We start from the raw sequence: 12653 nt of genomic DNA on the forward strand, positions 1-12653 counted from the left end.
TGTTTTTGTTGTTTAATTATATGGGCATACCTTATAACTACTGGTGATCTCTAGCGGGGCTGATTGGTTACAATATAAATATTTTACATCGTTCTGGGTCTCAAGACTGAATCTAGCTTCTGCGATAAACTATCGTTGGGACTAAAAAAGTCCCACAAGAGAAACTACAATACAACACCTCACCTTTGTGTTATTATATCACCCACAGCCCACACACTATCAATACTATTGACAATGCTGTTAAAAATATTGATAGTGTATGGATCGTATTGACAATACATTTTCATGGACAACACTATCGCTAGTGTGCGGACAATGAAACACAAGGTCACTGGGTACAACACTTGTCTTTGTCTACAACTCAATACATTGCGGAGTCAGGAAAGAAAGCACTTTCACCTCTCCACGGTAATACGGAAAGGTTACGAAATGAAGACAAAGCATGAAATACCCAATATCCCCCAGGCAGAGGCAGACCAAATAATTGGATCACTCTTGCTTTCGTTGAGGACCAAATAGATCTTTGCCCACACACGCAAAACTTTCAATTTCTTATTTTTTTTCGTAAAGAAAGAGTCATAAGGTCACGTGACTGCCCATGTCCATAATTAGTCTAATGGACACCGCCGGGTATGCCAGATAGTAAATCAATTTAATGTACGAGATCGGCGGCAGAAGAAGGAAAGAATAGGACCTGCTCGGTCATTGTGTAATAAAGAGAATGAGAATACGCATAGAGCTATGTGTATTCCAATTCTCAAGTACCTACTAATATAAAGTATCTAATGAAGCTTTAAATAGAGAGTGATCCAACGGGCATTTGGCAAAACTTGGTAAAAACACATTATAGCATTATGTATTCCAATTCTCAAGTACTAATATAAAGTATCTAATGAAGCTTTAAATAGAGAGTGATCCAACGGGCATTTGGCAAAACTTGGTAAAAACACATTATACCATTATGTATTATATAGGAACAAAGGACCGTTTTTCAAATCTGAAGGGCAAGTTTAAGTAATACCAGAGAATAGTGATATCACCAACACTTGTGATAGTTGTGATATAAAATTCAATAAATCATCGGATATACTCATACAAAGTTCAAATATGAGGACGATCTTAGGTGAATGGTTAGAGTGGAAGTCAAGTTTCTATCTGTTCAAATTAGGAACCAGGCGGCATTATGTATTATATAGGAACAAAGGACCCGTTTTTCAAATCTGAAGGGCAAGTTTAAGTAATACCAGAGAATAGCGATATCACCAACACTTGTGATATAAAATTCAATAAACCATCGGATATAGTCATACAAAGTTCAAATATGAGGACGATCTTAGGTGAATGGTTAGAGTGGAAGTCAAGTTTCTATCTGTTCAAATTAGGAACCAGGCGAAACTTGGCAAGCCCAAAAGTCGTACAAGAATGACTAAAAATAAAGTGAAAATCAAATATGATCAATCATAATAATACTGTCCAATTCACTTGTAAGTAAAATAGTAGCAAGTCCTGAAGCTATAAAAGAGGTGTTCCTATTTGTCAACAAGCTTACCAGGCCATCTGATATAAACTTTGATCTGAGATCAACTTTGAGTGAATGGAAAGAGTATTCAATTTGAACAACTTCGATTATGAAGTCTCTTGCACGAGGCATTAATTAAAAATATGGGCACACAAAAAACACGAGATTTATGTCTTTCTTTTCCAAGTCTGACAACCCTAGGCGATTCACAAATTGAAATATTTCCGTGAATGGACAGAACAAGAGCGGCATGACAATCGACAATGTCGCCAAGTTTTTATCACATTTATGATATTGAAGGTCTTGTTACCTTGGAACTTGTATTATCCAATTTCTAATGTACGGTCAAATTGGTTGTATTGTCTAATCGGGCAAGACGACCAAAATAAAAGTTGTCAAAACGAAAGTTCATCTCTCATGGCGTTATATGAAATGTGTCTCTGTACTTGCTTGTAATTAGACAAACTCACAACCTCAAGCATGAGTAAGAAAAAATTGCCCAGAAGCAGCACAAACCCTGCGGGAAGGAATTCGTATCAGAATCTCAGAAAGTGTACAATTCCCAATGAATTCTCGTAAATATGTAGTGTGAAGATAAACTAAAGCTCTTGAGTACCTGAAATTACACCAATTTTATTCATATTTCAGCCCATGTGAAATGGCTTGGTATTATTGTTAATGGTATCTGATAGCTCCTTGGTACTGAGGAGTGGTATTGGATATTGTTTGTGAGCTGTATTGGTCATCTTGCCAGGACTCGTTGGAAATGTTGGAATGTCTTTGAATAATAAGATTCCAGTAATAATTTCTATTATTATCTACGGACACCTTTAACTTACGTCTAGGAATCGGAATTTGATTGTAATGAGACTAATACGAAGATGATTCCTTGGTTTTCAAGGCTGTCGGCGCCAACAACATGTTATAAGAAAAAGTTAGATAAATATCTACCTAGTTAAAGTGTTCAATGAGACGATTGAAGTCCAACTTACATAAGATACACAATTTAGAAATACCTATTTAGAGGAAGTTCTCGAAAAGTAACCGTAAAATCTGGTCGATTTTGCAAAGATTTTTTGTTCCTTCAAGCGCGATATTAATATGAACGCATCAATTATGCTATCACTTTGCCAAAGCTTAGTGATTATCATATCAATATGTCAAATCTTCTGATACTACACCTTGATAAGGGACTCAAACACTCCAAACGGGGCTCAAGTGTTGAAACGATTTATTTTTTCCTTTTTTAAGCACAAAAAGAAAGAAAGATCATAATTCTTCAACACAATAAAATAAAAACCTGCTCCAGAATTCCATATGCAAATTCATAAAGCATACGCGAGTGTGCGCGTTGTTTTTCAATAAGTATAAATCACGAGGCTTATCTCTGAGATCTTGTAATTAGAAACTGAAGACAGGCCGAACATAAATACTGAGGATTAAGAGGCATCTAGGCAAATATTATAGTCACCCCGATAGAGTCATTGGGACACAGGATGCCAGACTTGCACAATTCTTTTTCAGGAAGGAGTGACTTTGCACGGTACAATAGGTAAGTTCATTGGGTAGATAAATGCTCAGTTTGAAACAATAAATATGTATATGCTGAATTGCAACTTAAAAAATACGCTAAAATTGATTTTTGATTAGTTAATCTATTGGAGCTGGTCAAATTAAAAACACCCCGAACTTGCGATTTCTACATGTTGCTAGCAAAATAATGTTGGCAAAACAGTGTCAACCTTTGACCAACAAATCATAAAGGGAGCACGGGACTAAACGTTATCTTTGGTCAGATCTAGATGCTCGAAGGAGTTAGAGAGAGCACCAAGTATTTTATCCTAGGATTATCAGTGTGATTTATCTTGAGCAACACGCAGCCTAACAAATTTCTCGCCTGTGCATAAATTTCTCAACATGTTCAAGTAAATCATACTTGAGACACACTAACCCATCCTGCATACCAGCCTGGACCATTTCATAATAAAGTTCCTGTTATAATTCCCGGTTTACAACAGGTGGGCATTGAGAGATTTAGAGATGACTTAAATTTCTTCTCTTTCACCTGGCATCTATTTGAACAGATCATAAATCTTGGAAACAAAACATTCCACCTGAAGGTTAAGTAAGAAATCATAAAGAAATTAATTTAAAATGGCGAATAAGCTTGAAAGTCGGTTTCCGCGAATATTTCATTTAGAAATCACTCGAGGGCGATTTTACGAAAAATTTCAAAATAAACAACGGATGGAAGATAAGGCCCTCATGATTATTATCGTGAATTCATGGCGGCATCGGCAGTTTGAATCACCGGCAAACTTTAGATTTTATTTTAAACACCTTTTGATTTATGTTTATTTTCTTTGGATGTTGAAAATAAATAGTGCCCTAGTGCTCTTTACACTTGCAATCATGGATGCACAGTTTTTGAAGCTAGTAACAATTCCGCTGACACATTCTCCTCGGAGGGCAGGAAAATGGATTTCTACCCGTGATAATTGGAATCCAATGCAATTATGTACAATACACGCTCTGCTAATATGACTCAGTGGGTGGTGAGAGCCTGTGCATAATTCACTCGTAATAATGCACACTAAGTGCTGAGTGTGGGATCTCCATTTAGATTATGCACACTGAAGATATGCATTCGCTATCGTAGGAGTTTTCAAAATCAAAATATTAATCTATACCGTTCCTTTCACTCCAGCCATTGGCTTGGCGGAATATTACCTTGAGAGTATCCAAAGTACGGGTATTGGGAATCAAAACTAAAATGTTGAAAAGTAGGCATCTATCAGGGCTAAATGCTAAAAGATAGCACCTAGATACATAGCCACCATTATCAGGAAAAGTTATATAACAGTTGTCAACAGTGACAAATATAAACACGGAAGTCTCTTGTCGAGTTATAAAATTCGCAGTAAGCATTAGCCTTCTGTAGAAACATGCCGTAGTACCTATCCTAAAATAATGTATCGTACCGATCTCTAGAGAGATCAAGAGAATACTATAAAATAAATAGTGAAGGACTGAACGGGCCAATTTAAAAACAAATTTATTCGAATTTAATTTTCTAATTCGGACCGAAACAACAGAGTTGACCTTCCTGACCTTACTGACGGGGGAGGAGAAGATTCTGTGACCACCCAGAGATATATTGGGCACCAGAGGAAGCTGCTGACCATTCAAAACACTGAGAACTGAACACTGAAGTCGCGGGCAAATTAGAAACACGATAAGGTTCCGAGTACTTCGTGTTACGGTTCTGCAGCATACATTGTGCAGCATATCATCATATGACTCTGTACCATAGTGTACTAATTAATAGCATAGATATTAATATCTGTCCATTTAATTTCATACCCAAGTTCATTTCGTAACCCTGTATTTCTGGACATTATCGAGGAAAGCGAAAGCATAGACAGGAGAAGAACAAAGAAGTGAAGTTTACCACTGATCTTCGGAGGAGAAAAAGAAGACGAAGACGGAAGAAATAGAGAAGGAGAGAGAAGCAGAAGGGAAATGGGAAAATGAAATAAAGAGAGGAAAAAAGTATAAGAAGAAAAGAGACACAAAGAAGGAAGAAGGTCTTGAAAGACGCGATGATTTTCTGGTCCTTTTGTGTCATGAAGGGTTATACTTTTGGCAGACACAAAATTAGACAGAATTCCTTTCTCAATACTAATTAATAGCATAGATATTAATAATTAATATCTGTCCATTTAATTTCGTACCTAAGTTCATTTCGTAACCCTGAATTTCTGGACATTATCGAGGAAAGCGAAAGCATAGACAGGAGAAGAACAAAGAAGTAAGTCGAGAAGTGAAGTTTACCACTGATCTTCGGAGGAGAAAAAGAAGACGAAGATGGAAGAAATAGAGAAGGAGAGAGAAGCAGAAGGGAAATGGGAAAATGAAATAAAGAGAGGAAAAAAGTATAAGAAGAAAAGAGACACAAAGAAGGAAGAAGGTTTTGAAAGACGTGATGATTTTCTGGTCCTTTTGTGTCATGAAAGGTTATACTTTTGGCAGACACAAAATTAGACAGAATTCCTTTCTTACGATGACAGATACTTATCTGTCATTTCGTCATATGATTTCCTCAATGTCTTCTCCAGGCCAAGTTCAATGGCCCGGGCATCTCTCCAGATCCCAGAGTACCAGTAGATATGGATTTTAATCTGGTCAAATGGTTATCAGTAGGCGATATCTGAATCATAGCACAGGGGGGTCCACCAAGGGCGGAACTGTATTGGCTCTCATGAGTCTCATGACCTATTCAACTGCTGGTATGAATGTTATCCGTAGTATAGTGCCTTTTGTCTTCATCTGCCACAATTTTATGGAACAATATAATATTTTCTAAAATTTGATAGTTTTAAGGTTCTTTAGTTTACAACTAACTGGTAAGGTAAGCTCCTTGGTTTCTTTTGTTGCCAGAACAAGAGATTCGTGAAATGTAATCTTCTAATTTCAGTACTTTCAAGAGATTTTAGTATTATCTAAATTTACCTTTCAAAGTTGTAAATATTTGTTCGATATACCTTATATCCAAATTCAAATGAACTTTTTATGAGTCCTTGGAACTTATGTATTAGTTCACCTGTAGCCTAGGCAGATTTGACTTCGAGGAATCAGTCACAGAGGTGTCGAGTATTGACGAACATCCAGTAGGAAGATTGGAGGAGTTATTACTACCGATACCTGATATGGATGTCATACTGAGTCATGGGTGTTGCCAGATTACGAGACTAGGAATAATAATTGAGGTAGGATGTGTGAGATATGACATCACAGGTCAGGCATGTTGAAGTAGGATCGGTGAACAATACTCCTTCGGGGACTAAAAACTCAAAAAACTGTTGTATTAGTAGGCACTGTAGGCAGATACTTAGATACTGATTGATTCATAATATTTATCTTGACAAGTTCGTCAGCTTCTGATGTGTTCTAGTGGTGAATCTGAAAATCTGTCAGTTTAAGTATTCTTGGTCTTTTTAGACAATGATAAAGAATTTATGAAGAGACCTACTAAGGTCACAGAGGCATATGGTATTATAAGCCAAATCAAGTATTCTTGGTCTTGTTAGACAATGATAAAGAATTTATGAAGATACCTACTAAGGTCACAGAGGCATATGGTATTATAAGCCAAATCAAATTGACTATCTAAAGATGTAAAGGCTCCAAAGTCCAAAGGTTCAAGTTTCTCATCTTCATGTTAATTACATACCAATACCACGCATTTTATTGCAGGATACGATATTCATATCCTCATATTTACCCACATTAGGATCTTTATAATGAGGTTCAATATCTATCTACTTCATAAGGTTCGAATTTATCTACCAACTTCACAAGCTTCATATTTATATGATGAGCTTGGTTGTTTACATTAGGTTCATTACCTCAGTTGTTTATACAGATAAGTTTCCTCTGCATTAATTACTACATCCTCTGTTTCTTCCATTAAAATACCATTTCATTAAATATCATGCTTATTTCAATATTGGGAAAGTATGGCGTGAGGGTTCTGTCCACAATAGAGGTTTTACAAGTGGATTTCACGAAGATTGGAGATTTTACAAAAAAAGTAGCAAAAGTAAGTAAACAAGTAGGTATACCAATCTCCTAAATTTTTAAAGGAACATTGCCGTGAAGTTTGAATGATATCCTTCCAGTACCGATTCCTTCATGAGGACATCTTCAGCAAAATACTCCTGGTATATTTTGGATTTCTCTTTCAATTGAGCAAAAGAACATCAGACCTAAAAGAGAACATTCTTATAGAGCATATTATTTTACTTGGGTTCATATTTGAGGATTTTTCACAACAAGCATTCCCTGATTCAGAATTATCCTGATTTACTCTCATCTACAAAACATTTCTAATCGTAATCATATCCCAGCAAAGAATTCTTTGGAATCGATTTATATTTGAAGAAATCAAAATCATTTACTGAAGTATTCCCTCCTACGCCTACGTTTCGACAGAGCCCTGGCACAATCAGCTCCGGTAGTTCTCATGTTAATCCGTATTGTGTACATAACTATCATTTCATAAGAGTAAGTCACAGCTTTTTATGACCTTTGTGTGAGTACCATCTTCAACTGAGACAACACTTTCTCTTTGTATCAATAAATATCACCACTTTATTGTTTATTGATATTTTTCATATTTCTAATCTTAATAAGTGGTACATGGCGTACACCTATGAGTTACATGTTACATGTGAAATGGCTTGGTATTATTGTTAAGGCTATCTGATAGCTCCTTGGTACTGAGGAGTGGTATTGGATATTGTTTGTGAGCTGTATTGGTCATCTTGCCAGGAATCGTTGGAAATGTTGGAATGTCTTTGAATAATAAGATTCCAGTAATAATTTTTTCCATTATTATCTACGGACACCTTTAACTTGCGTCTAGGAATCGGAATTTGATTATAATGAGACTAATACGAAGATGATTCCTTGGTTTTCAAGACTGTCGGCGCCAACAACATGTTATAAAAAAAAAGTTAGATTATTAGATAAATATGTACCTAGTTAAAGTGTTCAATGAGACGATTGAAGTCCAACTTACATAAGATACACAATTTAGAAATACCTATTTAGAGGAAGTTCTCGAAAAGTAACCGTAAAATCTGGTCGATTTTGCAAAGATTTTTTGTTCCTTCAAGCGCGATATTAATATGAACGCATCAATTATGCTATCACTTTGCCAAAGCTTAGTGATTATCATATCAATATGTCAAATCTTCTGATACTACACCTTGATAAGGGACTCAAACACTCCAAACGGGGCTCAAGTGTTGAAACGATTTATTTTTTCCTTTTTTAAGCACAAAAAGAAAGAAAGATCATAATTCTTCAACACAATAAAATAAAAACCTGCTCCAGAATTCCATATGCAAATTCATAAAGCATACGCGAGTGTGCGCGTTGTTTTTCAATAAGTATAAATCACGAGGCTTATCTCTGAGATCTTGTAATTAGAAACTGAAGACAGGCCGAACATAAATACTGAGGATTAAGAGGCATCTAGGCAAATATTATAGTCACCCCGATAGAGTCATTGGGACACAGGATGCCAGACTTGCACAATTCTTTTTCAGGAAGGAGTGACTTTGCACGGTACAATAGGTAAGTTCATTGGGTAGATAAATGCTCAGTTTGAAACAATAAATATGTATATGCTGAATTGCAACTTAAAAAATACGCTAAAATTGATTTTTGATTAGTTAATCTATTGGAGCTGGTCAAATTAAAAACACCCCGAACTTGCGATTTCTACATGTTGCTAGCAAAATAATGTTGGCAAAACAGTGTCAACCTTTGACCAACAAATCATAAAGGGAGCACCCGCAAAGGTAAAAATTTAACCCACAGGTGGGACCTTCTACACGGGCCTTCGCGGGCTTTTACGGGCCACAGAAATGAGCTCGTGCTAGGCTAATTACATATGCCCTTAGTTTTGACCTCATGTCTCACATCCTCCACTGACCTGGGACACCAACTATGTTTTAGATTTGTCGATTAATCTGGGCGACCGAGTAGAGCATCTCAAACTCCAATCATACACATAGGGAAAACAAATTAGAAATACTTACTGTAACAACTAAGATGAAGTGTTATTAGGGAGCACGGGCCTAAACGTTATCTTTTGTCAGATCTAGATGCTCGAAGGAGTTAGAGAGAGCACCAAGTGTTTTATCCTAGGATTATCAGTGTGATTTATCTTGAGCAACACGCAGCCTAACAAATTTCTCGCCTGTGCATAAATTTCTCAACATGTTCAAGTAAATCATAGTACTAGAGTTTAATAGAAAAGTCAAAAAAAGTGTGTTGGAGAGTTTCGAAATGGAATCAAGAGCATGTTTTTACTTTTTAACACCTTTTCATTTCGAAACTCTCACTATTCAAATTATAGGTGTTGGGTTAAAGAGATTTGTGGTGGCAGATAGTAATTTGAATCGAATCAAGTTGGGTAACTCTTTGCCGTTGTCTATGACAGAGAGATTAATCTGGTCTGGTTTTTCTCCAATACCGATAGGTCAGTGTCATCTTCTGCAACCAGATGACTTACTTGTAGAATCAAATCAGGGGGGTCCACCAAGAGCGGAACTGTATTGGCTCTCATGAGTCTCATGACCTATTCAACTGCTGGTATGAATGCTATCCGTAGTATAGTGCCTTTTGTCTTCATCTGCCACAATTGCATGGAACAATATAATATTTTCTGAAATTTGATAGTTTTAAGGTTTAGGGGGGTCCACCAAGAGCGGAACTGCATTGGCTCTCATGAGTCTCATGACCTATTCAACTGCTGGTATGAATCCTATCCGTAGTATAGTGCCTTTTGTCTTCATCTGCCACAATTGCATGGAACAATATAATATTTTCTGAAATTTGATAGTTTTAAGGTTCTTTAGTTTACAACTAACTGGTAAGGTAAGCTCCTTGGTTTCTTTTGTTGCCAGAACAAGAGATTCGTGAAATGTAATCTTCTAATTTCAGTACTTTCAAGAGATTTTAGTATTATCTAAATTTACCTTTCAAAGTTGTAAATATTTGTTCGATATACCTTATATCCAAATTCAAATGAACTTTTTATGAGTCCTTGGAACTTATGTATTAGTTCACCTGTAGCCTAGGCAGATTTGACTTCGAGGAATCAGTCACAGAGGTGTCGAGTATTGACGAACATCCAGTAGGAAGATTGGAGGAGTTATTACTACCGATACCTGATATGGATGTCATACTGAGTCATGGGTGTTGCCAGATTACGAGACTAGGAATAATAATTGAGGTAGGATGTGTGAGATATGACATCACAGGTCAGGCATGTTGAAGTAGGATCGGTGAACAATACTCCTTCGGGGACTAAAAACTCAAAAAACTGTTGTATTAGTAGGCACTGTAGGCAGATACTTAGATACTGATTGATTCATAATATTTATCTTGACAAGTTCGTCAGCTTCTGATGTGTTCTAGTGGTGAATCTGAAAATCTGTCAGTTTAAGTATTCTTGGTCTTTTTAGACAATGATAAAGAATTTATGAAGAGACCTACTAAGGTCACAGAGGCATATGGTATTATAAGCCAAATCAAATTGACTATCTAAAGATGTAAAGGCTCCAAAGTCCAAAGGTTCAAGTTTCTCATCTTCATGTTAATTACATACCAATACCACGCATTTTATTGCAGGATACGATATTCATATCCTCATATTTACCCACATTAGGATCTTTATAATGAGGTTCAATATCTATCTACTTCATAAGGTTCGAATTTATCTACCAACTTCACAAGCTTCATATTTATATGATGAGCTTGGTTGTTTACATTAGGTTCATTACCTCAGTTGTTTATACAGATAAGTTTCCTCTGCATTAATTACTACATCCTCTGTTTCTTCCATTAAAATACCATTTCATTAAATATCATGCTTATTTCAATATTGGGAAAGTATGGCGTGAGGGTTCTGTCCACAATAGAGGTTTTACAAGTGGATTTCACGAAGATTGGAGATTTTACAAAAAAAGTAGCAAAAGTAAGTAAACAAGTAGGTATACCAATCTCCTAAATTTTTAAAGGAACATTGCCGTGAAGTTTGAATGATATCGTAGCAAAAGTAAGTAAACAAGTAGGTATACCAATCTCCTAAATTTTTAAAGGAACATTGCCGTGAAGTTTGAATGATATCCTTCCAGTACCGATTCCTTCATGAGGACATCTTCAGCAAAATACTCCTGGTATATTTTGGATTTCTCTTTCAATTGAGCAAAAGAACATCAGACCTAAAAGAGAACATTCTTATAGAGCATATTATTTTACTTGGGTTCATATTTGAGGATTTTTCACAACAAGCATTCCCTGATTCAGAATTATCCTGATTTACTCTCATCTACAAAACATTTCTAATCGTAATCATATCCCAGCAAAGAATTCTTTGGAATCGATTTATATTTGAAGAAATCAAAATCATTTACTGAAGTATTCCCTCCTACGCCTACGTTTCGACAGAGCCCTGGCACAATCAGCTCCGGTAGTTCTCATGTTAATCCGTATTGTGTACATAACTATCATTTCATAAGAGTAAGTCACAGCTTTTTATGACCTTTGTGTGAGTACCATCTTCAACTGAGACAACACTTTCTCTTTGTATCAATAAATATCACCACTTTATTGTTTATTGATATTTTTCATATTTCTAATCTTAATAAGTGGTACATGGCGTACACCTATGAGTTACATGTTACATGTGAAATGGCTTGGTATTATTGTTAAGGCTATCTGATAGCTCCTTGGTACTGAGGAGTGGTATTGGATATTGTTTGTGAGCTGTATTGGTCATCTTGCCAGGAATCGTTGGAAATGTTGGAATGTCTTTGAATAATAAGATTCCAGTAATAATTTTTTCCATTATTATCTACGGACACCTTTAACTTGCGTCTAGGAATCGGAATTTGATTATAATGAGACTAATACGAAGATGATTCCTTGGTTTTCAAGACTGTCGGCGCCAACAACATGTTATAAAAAAAAAGTTAGATTATTAGATAAATATGTACCTAGTTAAAGTGTTCAATGAGACGATTGAAGTCCAACTTACATAAGATACACAATTTAGAAATACCTATTTAGAGGAAGTTCTCGCGATTGATTCAGGGCATTGGTGGATTGATATGGAACCAATGGAAACAATTTCATTGACTCCTTAAGTTTGTTTAATTATGGGGATGTATGCTGTATGTAGGTTAAAAAGTGGTCTTCCACTTTGAAAAGGGCTTCATATGCCTTGGATCCATAAGCTTGACCTCCAAGACTAAATTAATCTTGATGATCAAACACGAAATAACCGTGAGCAAGACAATGTGAGATGCCAGAGCATGTCTCATAATATTCGTAATACCATTATGAGCATTATGCAAACAACAGAAACAAATGACTCGAACCCGTTAGGTTGTAAACACACGAAATAACCGTGAGCAAGACAATGTGAGATACCAGAGCATGTCTCATAATATTCGTAATACCATTATGAGCATTATGCAAACAACAGAAACAAATGACTCGAACCCGTTAGGTTGTAAATTACAAGTCGGTTGTGTTAGCATGTGAGTGCTGTACT

General features: G+C 36.1%; 1 protein-coding gene across 1 annotated transcript in view; it reads right to left on the reverse strand.

The window, feature by feature from the left end:
- Positions 1-12653, reverse strand: part of LOC103524977 (puratrophin-1) — an 81507-nt gene that overhangs the window by 54655 nt on the left and 14199 nt on the right. The gene's annotated exons all lie outside the window — the stretch shown is intronic.

Source organism: Diaphorina citri, unplaced genomic scaffold (genome assembly GCF_000475195.1).
Source record: "Diaphorina citri unplaced genomic scaffold, Diaci psyllid genome assembly version 1.1 scaffold130, whole genome shotgun sequence".
NCBI classification, from domain to species: Eukaryota; Metazoa; Arthropoda; class Insecta; order Hemiptera; family Psyllidae; genus Diaphorina; species Diaphorina citri.